Below are 16,525 nucleotides of genomic sequence, written 5' to 3'. Positions count from 1 at the left end.
ATGTCATCTGGGAATAGACTGAAATGTTATTTCTGGGATATTGCATCAATGGCTTGAGTCTTGACCTACGGGAAAAGGGATGAAGAAAGAGCATGATAAAAGCTATCACTGTGATCTGTTTGGAGACTCTGCGCCTACCAGAGAGATTTCTCCTCTTTCTATGCCATTGCAACCAAGTCCTATGTGCTGCCTGATATATTTGTGCACAACACCAAGCAACAGCATGAGGAGCATAATTCAAATGAAACATTTCCTAATTATTGTTCCATCCCAGTAATAAATATGTATGGCTGGCTTTTGTGCACACACAGATGCCCTGGGAAAAGGCTGGGATGCAGAAGTCACTAAATTTAGCCCTAAAAATTTACACAAATAGTTTTTCAACCTCATTGCAAACCACAGAAGTGCCTCAAATGAATCCTGTAGGAAATGATGGGGCAGAATTGTTCCAGCAGAACCTCCTGGACCCGGTGCTGATGATAAGAGCAGAGACACAGAATCCATTCTCCTATTTGGCTTCTGTTTGTCCCAGAAAGTTATGAATAGTTTAGATGTATTTATTACTGACCTGTTGTCTTAGGTTGGAAATTGGGGTGTATTTTATCCCCATCTGTCAGAGCTGGGGCAGTCCTCTTCTGCTCTTTGGGCAGTTTTTTCTTTCTCTCTCCCCCAGCCAACCCTCCCTGCAGGAGATCTCTGCTGTCCATGGCCACTGAGTGTCCCTGCAGGGCTGATCCAATGCCAGCATCCCATGGGGAGATGCTCCGCCCAGGGGAGGAGCCAAGCATTCCTGCCTGGATCCAATCTGAGCCTGGCACAGCACAGCAGCCTTTGCCCCCTGCATTGCCAGAGAAGCAGCTTTCTGCTGCCCTGCATGGCCAGAGGGAGCCCAGGCCCATCTGCAGCAGCCCTGGAGCTGCAGAGGAAAACTCCCCCCTTGTGCAGGATCCCTGCTGCAGCAGAGCCACAGCTGGCACTGCAGGAGGGCTGAGCCCCCATGGCATGGGGCTGGGACACCTCCCTGACACACAGGGGGCAGGGACTGCTCTGACTCTGGCAGTGTGTGGTTTTATTTTTGTTTGTACTATTGCATTTGTATTTTTAGTTTTCCTAGTAAAGAACTGTTATTCCTACTCCCATATCTGCCTGACAGCCCCTAATTTCAAAATTATAATAATTTGAAGGGAGGGGGTTTACATTTTCCATTTCAGGGAGGCTCCTGCCTTCCTTAAGCAGACCTCTCTGTTCAAACCAAGACAGCCTTGCAACATGAGAGGGTGCGTGCCACATAACCAGCCCTGCCTGGAGCCGATTCTCTGCACAGAAATTGCTGGGGAGAGGGGGCATCTGCTGGCACAGCCTCTGCCAAGGACAAGAGAAGGAGCTCTCAGCCTTACTGAGTGACAAAGCACTCTGGAATTAACAACCAAGGGAACTTAGCCATGAGAAGAAATCTAGTGCACATTAGTTAGCTCCCCAAAACTCAGTGGAAGTACTCTTGTATTTAATGGGAAACCAAATGAGTTCTTAGGCATTGTGCTGGTTTGAAGGAGTTTCTGGAACTACAATTCAGAGAAGCCTCTAATCTTTCTCAGAGCCTCTTTGCCACAAAATAAAGACAAGCTGCTCTTTGGATTTTCTCTTTTCCCCAGATTTTTTGCCTCTCATATCCATTCCATCACTGCTTGGCTGAGACCTCTGCTGCTGACCCAGAGGGTCTGGAGTTTGGGCAGAGAGTTGGTCTGAGAGCTCCTCCCTCCCACTGAGATCTGTCCCCAGGGGGTTTTTTGTCTCTAGCCTGGGGGAAAACCAGTCTGAATGGGATGGGCAGTTTTGTAAGAACTTATTTCACAAGATTATTTATCTCTCCTTCTGTCTCAGCAGAGCCCTGTGGCTCAACTTCCCCATGAGGAGCTGGAACAAACTATGGAGCACATGTCCTCTGCTGAGGGGCCTGGAACACAGCACAGGGATCAAGGAAATTCCCTCTCTCTAAGACACTCTGATGCTTGGAGGTGCAATATTGAGGCTGCACTACAGAGCTGGCAGAAGAAGAGTCCTACCCAACTAATGCCACAAAAAGATCCCATTTTCTAGGTGAACATGGAATGTTTTGTGTTTCTCCAGTTTTGCTTCCAATTGTGGAAAATGCTGCACTATTGAAAGGTTACACATAAAGGCAGAATGGAATTAATAGTCTTTATTCCCAGGCCAAGCACTGAATGAGCTCAGTGAACATGGATGCTTATAAAGGCAACAACATATGTGACAACAGCCTGAAACTTCAGAGCATTGGTGTTCAGGGGCCTGAGGCCCCAAAATGGCTGGCAGCCTGCTGGAATTCTGCGTTGCACACAATGCCTTCCGGACCCAAGGTGCCACCACTGGTATCTCAGGCTGGTTTGACAGTGCCAAGTGCCACCAGGAATCTGACACCAGGAACCTGGAATAGTGGATTTGTTTGCCAGGGAAAAGGTCCGACGTTGTTACGCAGGGGCCTGTGGGCTGGGGTGGTCGCTGGCTCCTGAAATTCTGCATTGTGCAGGATGTCTCCCAGACCCAAGCTGACGCTGTTGCAGACATCTTTTCATTAAAATCCTTTCATTAGGATTTTTCCTGCTGAAGCTGAGACGTTTCAGCAACAAAATGTAAACAATGGCTATCTGCTGCTGTGGAATGCAACAGGTGCATCTGTGATTGGTCTCATGTGGATGTTTGGATTTACTGACCACTCACAGCGGAGCTGGCTCTCGCTCTCTGCTGAGACACAGATCTTTGTTATCATTCTTTTCTATTCTATTCTTAGCTTAGCCTTCTGAGAAACCTTTTCCTTTCTATTTCCTTTTAGTATAGTTATAATGTAATATATATATATCATAAAATAATAAATCAAGCCTTCTGATCATGGAGTCAACATTTTCACCTCTCTGTCATCCTGAAAACCCCTGTGACCATGGTCACACTGACACCACCGGTATCTTGGGTTGCTTTTTTAGTGCCAAGTGGCTCCTGCAAACTGACACCAGGAACCTGGATTGGTGAGTTCTGTTTCTTGGGGACAAGGCCTGAACAATTGTTCAGGGGCCTGAGGCCCAAAATGGCCGGCTGCCTGCTGGAATTCCACATTGCACAGGATACCTCTGGGACCCCAGCCACCACCAGTGCCAACTGTGGCTGGTTTGGCAGTGCCAAGTGCCTGGTTGGATCCTGACAGAGCTGCAGGGATTTACCAGCTACCCTCACTGAGATCTGCTGATGAAAGAACACGTTGCTTCAAAGCAGGGCTTTTTAATCACTTTCACTATCTTCTGTGTGTTGGCTCCAAGGAACAGTGCAAGCCCTCCTCATAAATAACCCATGCAGGGCGGTTCAAAATACTGTAAATGAAAGATCTTTAGCTATACTAACACCCTTCAGTGCCACAGAACCCTGCCTGGAGCTCACCCAGGAGATTCAAGGTTCTTTGTATCACAACTCCTTATCAAACCTCAGCATTTCCCACTAACCACTTCAGGCAAATATCACCAAATTTAAAACTGGAGATGCTGTAAATGTGATGTGCTTCTCCATATCAGCTTTAGGACACATACTGTGGCCACATGGGTGTCAAGTTTTGGAAGATAGGTCATAGAAAATTAAACAAATCTAATTATTATATAGGGCTAGGAGCACTGTAGTGCACATGAAAGTACAACCCACCTCTGTCTGAGACTCGAGGCACCCAGGCAGGAGTTCCTCCAGGTATTACAGCAAGTTTCAAAAAAATCCATCATCACAAACAGTTTTAATTATTTCCAGCCAAATGCCTGTAACCTTGGCAAAAAACAATTATTGAGCAGGCTATTGATCTAGTCAGTAAATAAATACACTTATGTCATCAGTAAGCTAGAATCCTCCTGGGTATAAAACCAAAATCTTAAGGACGATTAGTTATCTGACATATGATTTTAATTAGAATTTATTGATTAAGGGTTTTTAAAAACAAATGGACTTTCTTGATAAAAGTCCTAGCACAGGATTTTCTGCAAAGTTAAATAATGTCTGACTTGCTTTATAACAATCTGTGACCCACATCCTAATTACTTTACTACAGAAATTTGCTTCTTATTTCAACAGAAGAATGCAGGCAGCATTCATCTAAACACCATGAAAGTTGAATGCAGAGGGAGAAGGCCTCAGCCACCAGAACCACAGAGGGAGTTGTTTTCAGTGCCTGGTTCTTGCCTGCTGACCAGGGGTGTTGTAGTCAGGTGAAAAAGAGTGAAAGGAAAGAGAAGAAAAGCACAAAAAGTTCTTAAATGCTCCTTCTTCCAACGAGCTGAACATGAGATCAACCATAACATCTCCTTGGACCTACCAGAGTTCAGTGCCTGCTTAAGGACTCTCCAGAAATCCCACCATTCCCAGGAGGTGAAGCTGAAGGTCCCAGGTTGTTCATGTCTGTGGGCTGAAGTCAGTCTGGGATTGATTTTCCATGCTCAAGGTCAGCCTGAACCCTTGAGCAAACTCATTTCAGCCCTGGTGTTGCTGTGGATGACAAAAACACCTCTGGGTCCTGCAGGTGGCAAAGACAACTGCCCATGGAGGAGAAGCTCCATCAGAAGAAGTTCAATTATATAATTTAATAATAATATATAATTATTATTAATAATACAATTATAACATCAGCATATTGATATATTAATATATCAGTATATAATATATAATATACAACAATATTTTAATAATAATGATAACAATGATAGTAACAATAATAACAATAAGATAAGAAAATATAACAGGAAAATAATAAAAATATAACAATAGTGATAATAATGATAATGATTATAATGATGATGATGATGATGATGATAATAATAATAATAATAATAATAATAATAATAATAATAATAATAATAATAGTTCCATTTTTTCCCATAAAATAATTGTTCAAATCAAAGTGCTATTCAGTGTAAACTATATGCGGTCACATTCCTCCTACTGTAAACTGTAACCACCACATTTATACAGCCAAGAACTGGGTCCTATTCACGAGCTGAGGCAATTTTCCACACCTCAGGTAAAAGCCACAGCATCCCTCCCCTGCTCTCCCTTCCCCACTCCTGAGCAGCACATAACATGACATAAAAACAGCTCTCCCCATCTCAGAAACAGATTGTTAATTTGTTAGTGTAACATTAAAGTTTTATCCCCTGAGGAGGAGATATTTTCTTTAAAAGTAACCATTTGTGTAATAATCTTTTATCCACCCCAGTCAGGAAGAATCAGCATTTCCTGAGATGCCTGTGGGGAGCCTCGTGACTCTGCCTTCCAGGTAAAACTAATCCTGTTTCTTTGTGTCACACAAAAAGCATATGAACACCCAAATCTCTCTGCAGCTCTATTAGAACCACTTAGTCCAGAAGATGTCATTGACATTTGATTTTTTTGAAGTATTTAAGGAAAGGGGAAAAAAAAAAAAAAAGAACAAAACTCCAAACTCCTCCAGAGGTCTCCTGATGCTTGAGTGACATAAATATTCACTAGACCATAGGAGACTGCAGTCTAGTTTGTTTAAATTCAATTATGTCATTGTCTGCAGCAGAATGACAGGGGACTAATAAAATGCAGGGCATACCTGGCTGAGGGAGCAGAGGAGCTGGCTGGCTCCCTGGCAGTGCTCTGAGCATGAAATGGGCTCTGTGAGGCTGAGTCCTTGCCTGATTACTGTGCCTTCACCAAGTGTAACCCCTCTAAATGTCTAAATGTCACCAGGAGAGAGTGAAAACTTCACTGCTGTCACTTTAATTTCCTTCCCACTGGGTAATTATAAATGAGACTGTAGGCTGGTTTATTGTCTTTTCCTCAGTTCAGCTGAAAGTGTGTGAACATTGCTGACAGGGGTGGCTCCATCCCCCTGCACGGGGGAGCAGAGATGTGGAGCAGCATCAGAGCAGGGCAGTGACCTCAGTGCAGCTCCAGAGAGGATCAGCCAGCTGGCTGAAAGCAGCAATGTCTCTTCAGTGTGAAGTCAAAACTGCCTTAAAGCCAGAAAAATTATTTTCTTTCAGAACAAACAAGAAGCTTTGGTCTCTCCCCCAGCAGAGAAAACCCAATAAATTTCACTTCCAAACCAATTTTTCAATTCTGAAAATGAAAGCACAACCCAAGACTTGTCTGAGACCTGATTTCTGGAGGCCAAAATCTGAGACAAGTCCAGCAGAAGAGCAGCTCCAATGCTTGATGGAAGTCATTCAGTCCGGGGGTGGGTTTGGGATTTCAGAGGCTTGGCCCAGCTGGGAGGGGACAGCCAGCACAGCCCTCCCTGGGGTCACAGAGCCCCCAGAGCACCAGCCCTGGCCCCAGGGGCCAGGCAGGGTGTGGGACCACCAAGGCTCTGTTCCAAGCTGCACAGCCCCCAAGAGATTCCCTGATGGGATGCACACCCAGGGAACTGTGGAGGAGGTTTCACAGTGACTTCTGTGAGCCAGAGAGGAGTTTGATAAAAGGATCCATGTTTAGCCCTGAAAGAATTCTCTACCAAGGTCACTGACATAGAAACCAAGAAAGAAAGAAGGATAAATAAGAGAAACCTGCAGCTGTCTGTTTCAATGAACACTTTGTCTCTCCTGACCAATGAGTAAAGTGTAAATGTCTGAGCTTTGTAAGAATGGATAAAAAGCATGCCTGCTAGAATAAAACCAGTTTGAAACCTTCTGAAAATGGAGTGTGTTGCTCTGCATTGTCTCTGTCTCAACTATGACACAGAAGAAGCCCAGTTTAGACAAACCTGTGCTTTCAAGTTCCAGCTCTGTTTTCATGGAACAGCTCCCATCTCTGGCCCTTCCCACTCCAACCTGCAGGCAGGAAGGGTGCCCCAAAGTCCCAGCAGTGACAATGGGACTCCAAAATAAACAATCTGAGTGCAGCAGTGGCAATTCCCAGCCTGGCCCAGAGCCTGCTGCCTTTCCAGAAGACCACAGTGATGGCTGGCAGCTGCATGGTTTAAAAATTACATTTACCCTGGTCATGTCAATAATAGCTCCTTAACTGCTAGCATCTGGTGTTTGGGTGCCTGGATGCTTTTCTCTCTAAAAGGTTTGCCCCTTTAAACAATTTATATCTGTTTGCTTCAGAGAGATAACAAACAGCAAATGATAATGCTGGGGAATGTTTGCTAATTACCCACACCAATGAAATACACCTTTGGATGGTGTTGCCTTCCAAACCAGTACACAAACCAGCAGCAAACTTATTTATTAGCTCTGAAAAAGAGCTGAGCATCAAAACACAATGATTATCCTATCCATTCCCCAGGGCTGGCTGCTGTGCAGGTGCTGAAAGATATTAAACACACCCCTGAACTAGAAATAGGAATGGGATTGGGAAGGAGTGACCCCAAACCCAGCCTTAACAGACTAAATTTAGCCCCAAAAATTTACACAAATAGTGTTTCAACCTCATAGCAAACCATAGCAGGTGCCTCAAATGTTTCCTGCAGGAAATGATGGGGCAGAATTGTTCCAGCAGAACTTCCTGGACTTGGTGCTGGTGACAAGAGCAGAGACACAGAATCCATTCTCCTATTTGGCTTCTGTTTGCCACAGAAAGTGATGAAAATTATGAAGTTATGATTATCTTGCAAAGAAAACCCAAATGGCATGTGACATCCCAGTTAAAAACCACTCAGCAGTGTGATTTTTGGTTCAACAAGTGGAGAGAAGATGAAGAGGCAAATGAGAGCCATGACAAAATGGAGAGAGGGGCAACAGCCCTGCAGGGGCTGAGACATCCCTGCAGTGATCCTGCTGCTGGGAGAGGAGGAGAAAACCAAACCTTGCTCTGCCTTAAGCTGCCTGTGAGGCTCCTGTCCTGCCTCCTGTCCTGGTGGGCATCCACAGGGTGCAGAGGGGACAACCCCTGCTCCCCCTGCAATCATCACCCTCAGCATCACCTACCCCAAAATGAAGCAGAATGGCGCAGGTGGTCACAGGGAATTGCATTTAAAGCAGAGAACAGGGAAAAAACCCCCAAAAACAAGCAAAATAAAAAAAAGATTTTTTCTTTTTACTTGTTTCTGAATTAAGAAGAGAATAGCTCTTTGATTATTACTAGTGCTAGGATTTCTATTCCAATGATTTCCCACAGCTCTGTTATGGGCAAGAGGCAGGAGATAGAAGAAGGAAAAGAAGATAATAATAATAATAATAATAATAACAAAAAAAGCCAGCACAGGCTGTTCTAGTAATTTCAAAGCACAAAGTAATCAGATGGCCATCTTTCTGAACAGGTGTGATTGGTGAGAGGAAACCAAATGTCTTTACTTTTCCTTTTTAAATGGTAGGATATAAAATTGTATCCTTTGTTGCATACAGGTGCTCCATCCCTCCTGCTTTAAATCACATATTTATGCTTCCTTCCAAATAGCTAAGGGACCAAGCCTTAAAATAAAAATCTGGACAGTCAGAGTGATTAATCCACAGGTTCCACAGGCTCTGGCACAGAACATTTGCATTACAAAAAGCTATAAAAAATAAAAATTTAGTTTTCTCTGAAGTATCAGAGCATCTTTATTGCAAACCTTTCTTTTTTCTCAGCAGTCTTTCTATAAGTTACACATCACCTTTACCACTTTCTCTCCCTGTTAAGTCTCTGGGTTGAACTAGAGGCTCAGACAGAGAGATTTTAATAGGAGTGAGACAGCAGGAAGACACCCATGCAACATCAAGAGGAAGTTTGATGCTGTGTGTAAATAATGAACTTTCTTTTCTTTTAGACAGCAGTAAAGAGAATATTACAGAATGTCTGTTCCCATTTTGAATGGGTAAATGTGAGGATTATGGACACCCATCCCTCCCTGCCCAGGGGAGAGCACAGCCTGTGCCCACGTGCTGTGGATAACATTTAAATCACAGCCCTATGTGAGCTGCAATTCTGTTCAGCCTTTGATTTTTAGATTTACAAGAACGTTGCCAAGTTATAATCAGGCAGTGTGACTGACAGCAGTGCTGGCATTGCCACAAAGGTGTGTTAATGTTCAATTTCCTGAGGAATGGGCTGGGTGGGGGGCACAAGGCTGGTCTGGTCTGTGCCTTCCCCAGTGGATTAACCCAGTGGCTGCAGCCCTGGGCTGTGAGGATGTGTCCCCAGCCCCCAAATGACAGGATTTTACAGAAGAGGTGGGACTAGGTGGGTAAATGATGTCTGAGGACAGAGATGTTCCTGCAGATGTCCCCACAGGAATGGGAGGTGACACAAACCCTCTGTGGCCCTGCTGCTCCCAAGCAGGGCTGATGGACACTGCACAGGCCCTGCAGGAATGTTCAGCCTCAGCTTTTCCCCCACTTTTTTGTTAAAGTACAAATTAAACACCAAACCCCACTTTGATGCTGGGTGAACTTTCCCTTTGTTTAATGATCTGTGAGTTTAACTGCTTGCTAACCAAGAGCAGCACTACTATTTAATTCTACAGCTGCCAACCAAGCTGGCCTTAATAACAACCTGCCATAGGCCTCTCCTCCCTCCCATCAGAGGCTGCTCCTTACCAAGAACACACTTCCATCAGGTTGACTAAAAACAACAGAGTTCAAGCCTGTTTTCTAAAAGCAGACATGAACTTGGAATATATGAAATTTCCGTCTGTCTGCTTTCACCTCCCTCACTTTGTGCATACTTCACATATTTCCTGCTGGCCTCTGGTGGTTGCACCACAGGTGGGAAGGACATGGAGTCCAGTCTATTCCTTAAAAATGGCACAGCCTGGTCAGAATTGCTTCTTGCCAAAGCCAAAGCTGAGTGCTCAGCCTGACCCCCACACACCCAGCCAGACTGTGCATTGAAGTTAATTAAATTCCACCACCACAAAAATCCAGAGTTAAGGTGTATTTCCGTCCCTCTCTGATGTTAACTTAATAGGAATGTGCTTCATTGCAAGAAATTGTGAAAAAAGGGTGAATTCTGAGCTCTGGTTTTCGATGTTACCCACGTTTTTAGTGTTATCAGAATGATTTAAAGAAACCCACAAGGTGCTAGCTGTGCCAACAGGTGCTATAAACACTGCACAAAAGATGTATTTTCAGAGCTGTTGGGAGGTTTGCCATCTTCTAATCAAACTGGTTCTTTATTCCTTTAGAAAAGTTCAGCTTTCCCTAACCTCAAATTACAAAATTGCTGCAGCAACCTGCAGAGGCTTTTAAAATAAAATTGTACATTTGGATAGAGAAGGAGGAGATAGAGGAGGGAACGATTTCCATGGGATAGCTTGGCCTTAAAAACGTATTGAATGTTTTGGTTAAGCCAGAATATTGTTCTTTTGTTGTAAAAAGAACAGGTAAAAGGGTGAAATTCTGGTTTTGTCAAGCTCAGTGAGCAGTTTGCCACCAGGACCTCCTGAAAACCTGAGATGCTACAGAATTGCTGAGTGGGTCAGGCTGGCAGGGACCACAGTGGGTCACCTGGTCCCACCTCCCTCTTTTAACACCTTCTCCAAAGATCTGCCTGCCAGCTGCTTGCAGCCATAATCCTGTCAGTGCACTTGGATAACAGCACAGCTCACTGAAGCCATCCAGCACATCCTTCTCTGCGCTGGATTAAACTCCTGAGGGAACCCTTGGAGTGTTAAAGCTCCTGAGGGACTGGCTCATGTGCAGTCAGAATCCTGCTTATTTTCAGGCTGTTACACATGGACAATAAACCTCTGTTTACCCCAATTTACCCCCTGTTCTGAGCTCAGCACCTGGTGCTCATAAGTGTCACCCTGTTCTTATAAATTCTTCTAAGCCTTCTGATGTTTACATTCTTGTAACAAACTTTCTCACACACTTTCTGTAAATAACTCATTGTTTTGCATTCTTTTCCGGAAGAGGAGAAATTTGATGGACTGTTGGTTTGTCCAGTGTCATTGGAGAGGTGGCACTGCCACCCTCCAATCCACTGTCACTTTGGGAAACCCATAAATGTTGGAGCCGGAAATTAAAGGTCCTTCTTTTTACTTTAAAGATTCCAATGTCTGTGTGGTTTTATTTGGTGTCCTATAGCGACAGAGGCACCACAGGTCAGAGGTGAAGCAGACACAGAACTTAATGTTACAACTGGCATTAAAAGTTTTTTGACCAATCACCCAAAACAAAAGCACATTGACAGGAGTTCTATCCAACCACTATAAGCACAGGTGCCTTTGGTTAAAGAGTGCTTGCTTATTTCAAATACAATACCTGCTTGTAAGCCTTAAAACACAATGCACAGAGCTCCATTATTAAGCTTAAAACTCCCTAATATCTCACTAGATAAACTTTTCTGTAGCTTAGGGAGTTATTCCAGACAAGCATTAATACACAGACCATTGTTCTATTTGTCCTTACTTCTCTACTTTATATATAATTTTTCTGCTGACCAATCTCATGGCTGCTGCTTAGCTCTAATCACAGTTCTGCTGTCTCTGAGGCCTGCCTTTTGCAGCTTTCCCAAAACCCTCTGATTTTATGGATTCCCACAATTCCTCCTCTTGGGTCACCTAAAAAGAAACCTTTGTAACTATGTAATTTATTAACTACTTTGCATTTTGTAGCTTTACTATAATTTTATAAATTCCCACACTTTGCAAGATCAGAGGTCTCATCAGCTCATGGTGTTCTCCCTTGTTTCACCACACAGTGTAATAAAGTCTCTTCTCACTGTTCTGTCTCTCAAGGTAGATGTCACTTCATTTAATCACATTTCAGACTCTTTTCCTATTCCCCTGGCTCCTTTTTATGGGTATAACTGCATCCACATGGGAGATGGTCCTGTGAAAATTACCACAGAAGAGAGCAACCTCTCCCCTTCCCTGCTGATCCATACTAGTCAAAAACTGGAAATAAAATCATTCCACACATAACTCAAATGTGGACTTCCCTCTGACTTTCACTTGAAATTGTAAAGCATTCAGGTATTTTTTGCTTGTTTTTGTCTAGAAAAAAAAAAATAAAAGGACAAGGGTGTCTTTTCACCCAGATGAGCATTCACTTCATAGATTACTTGAGTTCAAAATGAGATTTAAAATGGCTCTCAGTTGTATAACCTATATAAAATTCTCCCATCTTATTCTCAAAGAAGGGAAATATCCTGCTAGAGCAGTTTCACAATTTTATTCAAAAGACTCTAAAATACATTTTTCAGCTTTCCAGAAGTACATTTTGCTGCTGCTGCTTCTGCTTTCCAAGACTCAATGCAATTACTTGTTAATAAAATCATGGTTTAATATGTTGGCAGAGAAATTGATACCACTTCCATTCTCTGCCTTAAAACAAATGAAAAGTAGGAAGGAATTGAGCTGTCTCATTTCTGAAATGGGAAGCAGATATTTTTTAAAGTTCAGATCATTACCAAATGTAATATTCATATAACAAGTTTAACTGACCTTGTGCTATTACTTCTCTGGAGTTAACTTTGTGAGAAATGTATTACAAAACCTAACAAGAGGAATAATGCTTCAAATTCTCCTGCTCTGCTCACCAACCAAAGTGAAAAATATCTCTATGTCTAGTGAGTCATTATGCGTGCAAGCCCAGGGCACACAGGGAATATTCCTGTGTCTGCTCTGGGTGCCCTGACCCCCAGGGCAGCACTGACTCTGACCCTCATCCATGGAGAAAGTTTCCCACACTTCAAGACAGACTGGAACCCACAAAAGTGTGCAATAGATTACAGAGAGCAGTGCAGGTGCGTCACTGGGTGAGAAATTGAGGGTTTGGGGTTTTTAGTGTGTTGTGGATGGCAGCAAGATGGAGGGCACAGGGTGCTGTCCTGGGTTTCTTCTTCAGCTTCTTCTTCCTCCTTCTCCATGGGTTTGGGTGGCATTTTGTAATTGGGCAGAACAGTCTGCACTGTGGGCTCTGTGGGATCAGTTCTTGGGTTAAAAGGGAAAATAATTCAGGTGTCAGTTCTCAATTGGATAAATTAGTCTTAGGAGACCTTGTACCAAGAGATTGTTGGCCATTTTGTGCCTTCTAATGCAAAGCTGCTGAACTCACAGCAGTGAGGCTGTTTTACTGATAAGAAATAATAAACACCTGAGTGCAAACATGAATTACTGTCTCAAGTGCCTTCAATTCAGACCCAGAGAAACCAATAATTCTGGACCCAAGTTGTGTGGCAACAGGAAGCTCTGCCCACTGCAGGAATTCCCACTGTGGAATCAGAAACCTTGGACCACAGGAGCTGACTCCAGCTGGTGCCTTGGAGGGGCTCCTTAGAGCAGAGGCTGGACAAGATCCAGAGAATAAAGTGGGGATTTATTGAAGGCCTCCAACAGCCACACCTTGGGCTGTCACAGCCTCCCAGAGGCTGCACCCAAGCTGGACAATGGGCACCAGTTTTTCAGACAATTGTAAGTTTGGTCCATTCACATATCAGGGGTTAATTCTGCAATTACAGCTTCAGCTAATGAAGTTATTTACTCCACGTTTCCCCCTCAACTCACTTTGTTTATACTTTTTGGGGCCTGAGGCAATAAGGTGTCCTTGAATTTCATGCCTAGAGAGAAATTGTTTTGTCTGAATAAAACAGTAGCTGCCAGGCTATGGAGTTTAGAGTTCTTCACTAAAGCAGAACAGGATCTGAAAATACAAAAGTCAAATCCCAAGGCATCCCAGGCACTGCAGGCCCTGAAGCAACTGCCCTGTCCCTGTCCCTGTCCCCCAGCAGGGATGCTGAGGCTGTGCTCCAGCGCTGTGCACACCCTCTCATCTGCACTCCATGGGATTGGGCAGCAAACCAGCAGAAAGTCCCCTGTCCCCTGTGGCTCTCAGGGGACAGAGAGCCAGGGAAGCAGAGCCGGGCACTCTTCTTTTCTCACCCTTTCAGTCCCCAGTGCAGCAGGCCTAATGACCTGACAAAACCCAGTCCAGGCTGACCTGCGGCTGTTCAGTGCAGCCGCTCAACTGCAGTTATTCTTTATGCCATCAAACTGAGAAAAAGCTCTTCTCTTGGATGCAGCACCTGCCTTTCCCTTGGAATAAGGAGAGCTGAGTTCAGTTCCTGCTTCTGCTACAGGGAGAAGGAGGACACATGTGCCAGAATGTTCCTCAGACAGCTCCAGATTTGTGTCTTGCAGGGGGGAGACTTGAGGCTCTCCTCAGTTATGGGAGCACTGACACAGGGAAGGATAAAGAATGATTTTCCTAGTCCTGTGCTCCAGACTTGGGACAGTGCTATGGGATAGATATTTTTACATTTGAGTTCTTCTACTGAGTGCAACAGAGCCCACAGGTGACTGAAAATATAACCAGGGCAGAATGCCTGATGGCTTGGTGTCTGTTTGGAGTGAAATAACTTCAGATTCATAAGGGAGCTGAAGGGAGTGCCTGGATGAGGTACCACCTGAAACACCATTTCTGATCACCCCACCTGAGCAGTGACTTATTCCACCTGCAAGAGAGGTGGAGAAGGGCTCTCAGCATCCCAAGGGCTGGGGAGAGGTGAGCTGCTAGGAGAGTGTTGTTATAGCGACACTGAGCAATGAATCAAAGGCTTTTTTATTGCTCCATGTTCTCCTTTTTTATACAGTGTTACAGACCTCAAGTGTGGCTCCAATTGGTCAGTAGCTTTCTTGCCAATTACTCTAGTGGTTAATAAAAGGTATTTTTCTTGTCCAGCAAAACTCTGTACTCTTAAATACTTTACATGTTTTCTTCACTTGTTCTCATGGAATGGATTTAATGTTTCTGTAGGTGCTGGTTGTTTTTCACCTAGGAATAAATTATGTTAAGGAACTGCTCACACCAGGATTGTTCTCACATGGGAACTTGCAATGTGCTAGCTTTGCTTAGAAGAAATGAGAGGCCACTGATCTAACAGAGCAGGCTTGATTTTATGAGGCCTTTCTTTTATATTTTTTCTACCTTACTGCAACAGGAGAGTGTGTAAATAAACCTCCTGTAGCCTTGCAAAGGCACAGCTCAGCCTGCTGCCAGCAAATCCAAAGAGGCACTGGGAAAGAGAAGGCACAAGGGAAGGAGACGAATGTGGACTAAAGGACAACACTGGCAGAGAACAAATTCAAGCACCCACAGATTTTTCCTTGAACCACTTCCTTTGACATCACAGAGGGGAGAGAAGCTGGTGACAGCTTTGCCACTCGGGATGAATTCAGTTTTAAGGTGAGGCCAGAAAGGTTTCTGGATGGGGTTGGAGGGGATGGATGGCAGTGGGAGAGGGCTGGACACAGGGACCCAGAAGGTGCTCTGGGCCATGACTCAGAGAGTGCTCTTTCCCATTTCTGGGTCACCACTGCACAGGCTTGAGAGGTGCAGGCTCTGGGATGGGAGTTTTCTTGTTTCCTGCCCTACAGAGAGCCTGGCTGACATTAGATTTGGACCCAGATTTAAAGAAAATCTTTGAATCTAATACCTCCAGTACAATGCCTATTCTCAGACTTTTAAAATGGAGGAATAATTTGAAATTTTGATCCCTTTTTAAGGCCTTTACAGATCTGTAGAATAAAGAAATCAGAATCCTTATGTTTGCTTTCCATCAATTTTCCTAAAATCAGGGACAGAAATTATTCTTTTTCTGTCTTCACAGAATTGTCAGCCCTGTGGGACCATGACTACTTCCTGTTCAATCTACATAGTGGGACCCTGACCTCTCCTGGGTCTGTTATCTCCCACTGTTATTTCAGTATAAAGCAAATATATGTGTAGATATTTAACTATATATACCCTAATAACTATTTCCTTTCCACAGGCATTCCTCTCACAGGGGCAGAGGAAAAAAGTCAGAAAGAAAATTCAGATAAATGGCCATAGAGGGAACTAAAAGGGTTTTCCTCAGCATGGTGAGTCCCCTCATTGCCCTGCAGCTCATCTTCCTACCACATTAGCCTTCACTTAATCTCAGGAAGTAGTTTTATGACAGTCAAAAAAGAATTCTGGACGCTGCAGGTAAAATGTTTTGTCTCATCAATACTTATTTTTTTCTCCCAGTGAGTTCTACCAGGTTTGATTTTTAAAAATTTTTTTTTTTTTTTTTTTGCTTTACCTTGTAGGACCTCAATTATGAATGGCAGAGCTTAAATGAGGAATTGGAAAAACCTCTTGTTATTAAGCATTTCCAGGAAATAATTTATAAAATCCTGCAATGCTCCACATGGATGGTTCAGAAGAGAAATAATCAACCAACTCAGTAAATGTCAAGGGGAAGATTAGCCTTTACTTCTGATGAACACAATTCAGCAGCCACATCAAAAGGTGCCTATGCATGTGGAACTAAAAGGACTATATCCTGCTTTTCCTTTGACTTTCCTGTAGCTGCAAGTTTATCTCATTCACAGAACCAAACCCACCTTGATCTAAAAAGCTGAAACACCTTTGAAGCCCATTTAGCCCCTTGCTGAAGTTGATAGAAGAGTGTTTTGGCTGAGTGTTTCAGATAAGGAATTGCAAAAAGGGGAATTTTACTTTGATTTCCGTTTGGATTACAAGATTAGACCACCAACTTTGAAAAGCCATCCAGGAGGAGTCTGACTCTGAATGTCACTTACCTTGGTGGGGATATTTCTTGCTGTTCA

Source organism: Ammospiza caudacuta, chromosome 11 (genome assembly GCF_027887145.1).
Source record: "Ammospiza caudacuta isolate bAmmCau1 chromosome 11, bAmmCau1.pri, whole genome shotgun sequence".
Taxonomy (NCBI): Eukaryota; Metazoa; Chordata; class Aves; order Passeriformes; family Passerellidae; genus Ammospiza; species Ammospiza caudacuta.
Note: the sequence above shows the minus strand (reverse complement) of the source record.